At 45.6% G+C, this 7,040-nt stretch overlaps 1 pseudogene; it reads left to right on the top strand.

The window, feature by feature from the left end:
- The first annotated feature begins 4,270 nt into the window (after positions 1-4,270).
- LOC149872793 (uncharacterized) overlaps positions 4,271-7,040 on the top strand; it is a 112,272-nt pseudogene continuing 109,502 nt past the window's right edge.

The following is a 7,040-nucleotide window of genomic DNA, read 5'->3' as shown; positions in this document are numbered from 1 at the left end:
ATAATCTATTCTGGCATAAACTGTATCTTCACTAGAAAGGTTTGCTGATAACAGCCGGATGGGCAATCTATTCTCATGTAAACTAAACCTGTCACAGTTACTCCGTCTCTTTACACCTCTTCTTCCCTTCCCACACTTGTCTGTCTTGTTTATTTAGACTGTAATCTAAATACACTGATCAGATGGTATATAGAGTACTTATACAGCCTTTGCATAGAAGCTGCCCAGTCCCTAGGTATAATTATAAAATACTCAACAATGGGGGATTTGATCCATACTCAAGGGACAAATTTCATTGTGTGCTGACTTTCTCTTTGAAAGGTGAGTGAATGTATTTACTCACATACCATATACACCTTTCCCCCAAAAATTAGCCCCTCAAAATGGGGTACGTGTTTTAAGTAGGATGCTGATTTTGTTTTTTTGCTGGAGCAGAAGCAAGCCTGGAGACACTGTGTGTACAGTGCAGCTTCCAAGATGGCTACTACTTGCACCTTGCTTAGCAAGCAAAGGGGTAGAGTCCTGTGTTAACCCTCTCACCAATACAGTAGCTATTGGGCACTGTAGCTTCTGGTAGTATGTTGATGAGGGTTGTGAACTGGAAAAATCAGGAAGTTTCTGCTACCTCACCCGGACTGTCTCCTGGGATGCCGCATTTCCAGTATATTGTCTATTTCCAGAAGAACTTGCGATATGTCACACAGTTGGCTATGACTCCAGAAAAATCTTTTCTTCTACATTCTGCCTTTCAAAAACAACATGCATGTTTTCTTTGTGGGCTTCTTGTATGTAAGAAAAGATGACAATACAGTTCAGCTATTCAGCTGTTGTGGCAATGCACAAGAGAGTGGATCTCAAACCATACAAGGATTTACAAATCAAAATGAAACATCCAAATTAGTGCACAGGGGGTTATATTCCTTTTGCCTAATTTTCTTGAAACAATTTTCAGCTTGTTCTTCAAATGTAACCCATGTGCTCATCATTGCATTCTCTCAGTTTGAAGGTCCTACACAAGTTGTGGAATGGCTCATATTAGTAAGAAGGATGCAATGAACATCTCATTCTCATTTCATTTTCCTGATGTCTGAATAAAACAAAAAGCAGATGAATTTGGTTATTAGCATGTAAAAGGATTTCAAATGCATTCTTAAAATGTAGAATGAATGTTATATATCTATTTATGATATTGCAACTTGAAAGATGAAATTCATGAACCAGAATTTCCCCAATCTACATTTTTATTAAAATTAATGATTATGTTGTGGTTTTCAGTCAAGTGTTCAACTAGTACTGCTTTTTACCCATCTGGGAAAGAGAATTAGTATGGATGTGTGAAGCTTTGTGTGGTGATTGGATTCGGAGGAGATTCGGCCCAATTCGATGGCCGAATATCTGAATCCAAATTGAATCAGGGGACTAATTAAAAGGTCTGAATCAATTCAAAGCTCTCCAAATCAATTTGGAAAAGACTTGTAGAACTTCAGTGATTCAGATAGTTCCCAGTGATCACCGCAGGGAGCTGCAGGTGAACTTGGAGCTGGTAAGTAGGGGGCAGGGGAGGAGGGGTTGGAGGAAGGGGATGGGACCATGGGGGACCCCTGCCAGGCCCCATTCCTTGCCTGATTCCCTAGCCCCCCTGATGCCCGCCTACTTCCCCAGCCCCCCCATGTCTGTCCCACCTGCCCCAGCTTCCAGTGCTTAAAAAAAAGCCCCACTCACCGGGTGCTACCGGGAGGAGAGGGCGATCCCTGCTGCTCCCTACTGCCTCATGCTGCATGGGGGGCTCTGCCATGAGCCCCCTGACCATCTCCTGCTGTCCCAGCCCCACCCTTTATTTGCCCCACCCACCCCAGCTCTGGCCCTTTAAGAAAATAAATGAGAAAAACCCCAGGACTCACCAGCTCCTACAGTGTCCTCAGCACTTCAGGGGGGTTGTGCAGAGCCCCCTCATGTGGCAGGGGCACAGGGGGGGCAGCAGGGATCACTCCCTGGTGAGTTTGGGGGTTTTTCTCATTTTTTTTTTTCTTAAAGGGCCAAAGGTGAGGTGGGCAGGGCAGCCATGGGGGAGAGGGACTGGAGGAACGGGGGGTGGTCAGAGGGATCATGCAGAGCCCCCCATGCATCGTGGAGCAGTGGGGGGAAGCAGGGTTTGCCCCCTGCCCAGCAGCACCAGCTGAGATAGGGCTTTTTTTCCCCCAAGTGCCGTGAGCCATTGCCCAGCTGGGAGAGTGGGTGGGGGATGGGCCTGGCTGATTTGGAGATTTGGCCAGATTGATTCAGGACACTGAATCACCAAATTGAATCACTGTCCCCCAAATTGGCCAAATCTGAATCTGAAGCAAATATTAGCTGCTTTGCACAGGCCTAAGAATTAGTGATGCCTGCTTGCTAAGGGGGATTTTGTATCTTTAGTATTGAAAGAGCGTAACAGTCAGAGTCTATTAGTTAATTCTTCCCTAACCTCTAAATCAATCTTCTTTGTCTAGATGAGGGTTGCTTAACCCCTGGCCTGTAGGCCAGATTTGGCAACCACTGGCACCTTGTCATCTGGTCCCTGGAGATTTTCACATGTCCCTGGGCCCTGTCGACTGTGGTCCTACACACTACATCTAGCATGCTGGCTGGCATGGGGCCCGATCCTGACATCTTGATGTTTCACTGGCACCCAATACCAGCATGGGGGCTGAGCAGAGGTGGTATGGGCCTCTGGGGCTCTGATGCTAGTCTGCAGAGCCTAGCAGAGGTGACACAGGGTCTAGGGCCCCAATCCCTGCATGCAGTGCCAGGTGCAGGCAGTGTGGTTTGGATCCCAGTGTGCAACCCTGATCCTAGGGTGTGGAGTCTGATCCAGCCTGTGGGCCAGTCCCTTGCCACTCATTTGGCCCACAAGGCCAAAAGGTTGAGCATCATTGCTTTAGACACTGCATTCAGATCCAGGCTAGCCTGGAGCCCCAAATCTGTTCATCCCTTTTTTCCCTGAGTCCTCATCATTTCTACCTGTGGGTTTCCATTGAAGCCCTCTGTCTCACATTTGTTCTTCTTAAGGCTGTTCACCTCTCTCCTCCAGGGCTAGGTCAGCAGCTACAGTAGAAATTCTCCTCACTTTTCTTTGTCCTCTTTGTCTATCCAATCTGTCTTGTTACAGGGAAGGTAGAAAAGAAGGAGTGGTAGAGCAGAGGAGTCCTGTTTCATAGAATAGGGATTTCTTTACTACAGGACCAGCCAAAGAAGCAGCAAAGTAGATGTGGAGAAGGAGCCATGTAAAGAAATTGAAATCCTGGACTGCACAGAAGACTCAGACCTAGATCCAAAGAATGCCTTAGGTGGGGGAAATGAGGCATGGAAATCAATGCAAATGTTTATGTTACTAAAGTCAAAAAAGGATGGGGGGGTTGTAATGGTTTGCAAATCCTCTGTGTGTGTTTGTTTCCATTATTATTTATGTATAAAGTTAGAACACCCATACACCTGGAGCTCTGAGCAAGGGTGTGCTGAAGAGTTTTGGAGAGTCATCACTGGTCCTGAGGTCCTGAGGCAATCAAACTGTTTGGTCCTCATTCCAGATAGGGGAATTAGACAGAAGACCTGTCACCAGGGCATATGGTAGAGAGGCCAAATGAGGAGACAGTGCTTAAGATTATGCAGCTGTAGGGAGCTTAAAGCTCAAACACCCAGTATTTTACTCTCATACAGAAACCTGATTAATGTCCTATAGGTGAAGCATTGTTAGTAGGGCTGTGATAACAACATTCAAGATTAACTGAAAAGGAACTTCAGAGGTGCTGCTATTCCAATCCAAAAAGGGAATCATGACCTGTAGCCCACTGGGGCTCCCCAGATTAGAGATCAGCCTGCCATAGAAAACCATAGGGCTGACCTGATGTCCATGCAGCACTAAGACAAAAAAATCAAGGCCTGGTCTGGATTTAGAGTCAGATTTTCAGAGCAATCATTGATTCTGAAAGCTACGGTTTTAATTAAGGTATGATATCTTGGGGCTAATTTTCCACTGTACTGAGTTGTTTTCCACAGCTCCATTGACTTCAGCTGGAATTCTGAGTGCTCAGCACTTTTGGAGATCTAATCAAGACTGTCTCAATTTCATTGTGAGAGACTCCCTCCTGAAGGGGACAGAGTGAGCAATCTGCTGCCCTTAGCCTGGGAGGTATGCTGCCTCCCAGGGACCCATATCTGGGACATAGCTGAGAGGATCCCAAAACTTATTCAGTCCTCTGACCACTACCCCATGCTTCTTATCCATGTGGACATGAATGACACAGGTTGGAGTAATCCTAGCTGGGTCATGAATGGCTACTGGGCTCTGGGAGCAAGGCTTAAAGGGTTAGGGGCACAGGTGGGTTTTTTTTGTGGTCCTTCTGGTTACAGGTCATGGGCTGAGGATGGAGAGACAAATTGAGATAGTTAACAGAAGACTGCAGCACTGGTGCCATCGGGAAGGCTTTGGGGTGTAGCTACACATCAAGGATAGCTACACGTCCCTACAAGCTGAGACTGGCACACATAGAGGAAGGCTGGAGACATTATGGGTTAGAATATGAGGGGAACATGGTGAAGGAGACACAATGGCAGGAGTGTACTACAGACCTCCTAATCAGGAACAAAAGCTCAACCATGAATTCACCAGGGAACTGGCTGAGGCTGCATGGTCTTGGTGCATGGTTGTCATGGGGGACTTCAGCTACCCAGACATCTCATGGGAAGAGTATTCAGTCAAATCCAATTGGTCACAAAGCTTCCTCATGCATGCGGATGAGCTCTACCAGTTTATGGGCTGACTAGAGGTAAGGCGCTGCTGGACCTGGTACTGGCCAAAAGGGATCTAGTCAGTGACCTAAGAATCAAAGAGAAGCTGGGAGACAGTGATCGTGAGCTGATCACCTTCACTATCCATCACAAAGCTGGCAAGTCAGTCAGCGATACACAAATCCTTGACTTTAGGAAAGCCAACTTCGATAAGCTCAGGAGACTTATTGTCAAGGCCCTAAGAGGCCATGACTTGATTGGGAGGGGAGTTCACAACAAATGGTTGCTCCTTAAGGGAGTGATCCTGGAAGTACAAGGGATGTCCATCCTAACCTGTAGGAAAAGTAGTAAAAGGGCACAACAACGTCCTTGGCTCAACAGGGAACTCATGGAGCTCTTACATCTAAAAAGAGAAGCTTATAAAGGATGGAAGACAGGAAGCATTGCTAAGGAGGAGTATTCTGCACTGGGCTGCACCTGTAGAGAGTGAACCAGGAAAGCCAGGGACATAACTGAACTCCAACTGGCTACACAAATCAAGGACAATAAAAAGTCCTTCTTCAGATATGTGGGGAGTTGGAAGAAAAACAAGAGTAACACTGGTCCCGTGCTGAACCAAATGGGACAGTTGACAACTGATACCCAGAAAAAAGCCAACCTGATGAATGGGTATTTTGCATCAGTTTTTCATAATCCCTGCCTAACGTGATGTGGGATGGCTACGGTGAGGGTGAATATACACCCATCATTGGCGTTGACCTAGTGAAGGAACACCTTGAGAGGCTGGACACCCGCAAATCAGCTGGTCTGAATAGACTGCACCCAAGCGTGCTTAAGGAACTGGCAGGCATCATAGGGTGGCCACTGCAAGGATATTTGAGAATTCATGGTGTTCAGGAAAAGTACCTGAAGATTGGAAGATGGCCAATGCTATGCCTATCTTCAAGAAAAGGAAGAAGTAAGACCAGGGGATCTATAGGACAATACCTCAATCTCTGGAAATATCTTAGAAAAAATTATCGAAGAAACCATTCTTGATAGTCTAGCTAAAGGCAACATTCTAAGGAACAGCCAGCATGGGTTTGTTGCAGGTAGATCTTGTCTCACCAATTTCATTTCCTTCTATGACCAAGTGACATATCACCTGGACAAAGGGGAAAAGGTTGATATCATGTATCTGGACTTTAAAAAAGCCTTTGATCTGGTGTCCCATGATGTCCTTATGGAAAAATTGGCCAACTGTGGCCTCGGCTACACTACAGTCTGATGGCTGGGGAACTGGCTCTGAGGTTGGACCCAAAGGGTGGTAGTTGTAGTTGACGGAACTGAATCAACATGAAACTCAACATGACCGGAGCAGTGATGTCCCCCAAGGCTCCGTTCTCGGATCTGTACTCTTTAACATCTTTATAAAGGATTTGGATTCTGGTGTCAGATTTGGACTGGCTAAGTTTGCTGATGGCACCAAACTTTGGGGAACAGCATCCACATTTGCATCCATCACTGCTTCTTGAGTAAGTCCCAGGATGTCATCCTGTAGCAGAAACTGAACTAATGTAGCTGATGTTAACACAGATTGTAATAGAAGTGAAATGTAACCATGTTAATTTTGTCCTGTAAGCAACTTGTAAACTCCATTTTGTATTCTTCTGCTTGATGTAAGTGAATGAACTCTGCATAGCCTTTATGTATGAGTGTGTGTAAAAGGGTGAATGGTGAGAGAATGGCATAGACAGAAAAAGATTTAACTGTTTACATAAGCAACAAGGCACCAAATACAAGTTACCAGTCAGTAAACTAATTAATGAATGGCTGAAGAAGCCCTTTCAGGTCTAGGGCACAAAGAAGATAACACGGAGAAGGAATGCACCCATCCTGCCAGATGGGCAGCATGAACACTCCAAGGCTGAGATAAGCTGAAGGCAAAAGAAGAACAACTGCAAAAATGGAAGTTGGGTATGGAAAAACCTCAAACCACTGAAACAAAGGATGCCAATCCCTATAAGAGAAGACATCAAAAATGCCAAGTTGGGTGAGTCTGTCTCTCAACTGCTGTTTTGTTGGAGCATAGACATGTCTGCTTTACCCCACTCCAAGCTGTTATATACAGGATCTTTCTCTCATAATAACCACCCTACCTGCTTTCAGTATCTTCTCCCAATAAGGCCAGTGCTATTATTGAACTGTTGCTGGTAACTATAATGTCTGAATGGAATGGTGGTTTTGTGTGTGCCTGCATGTAAGTTTTGTGCGTGATGATTTGTGTGTGCCTA

The sequence above is a fragment of the Crocodylus siamensis genome, chromosome 1 (assembly GCF_052110815.1).
Source record: "Crocodylus siamensis isolate JL-2025a chromosome 1, ASM5211081v1, whole genome shotgun sequence".
NCBI lineage: Eukaryota > Metazoa > Chordata > Crocodylia > Crocodylidae > Crocodylus > Crocodylus siamensis.
The sequence above is the reverse complement of the archived record's forward strand: the minus strand, read 5'-3'. Positions and strand labels throughout refer to the sequence as shown.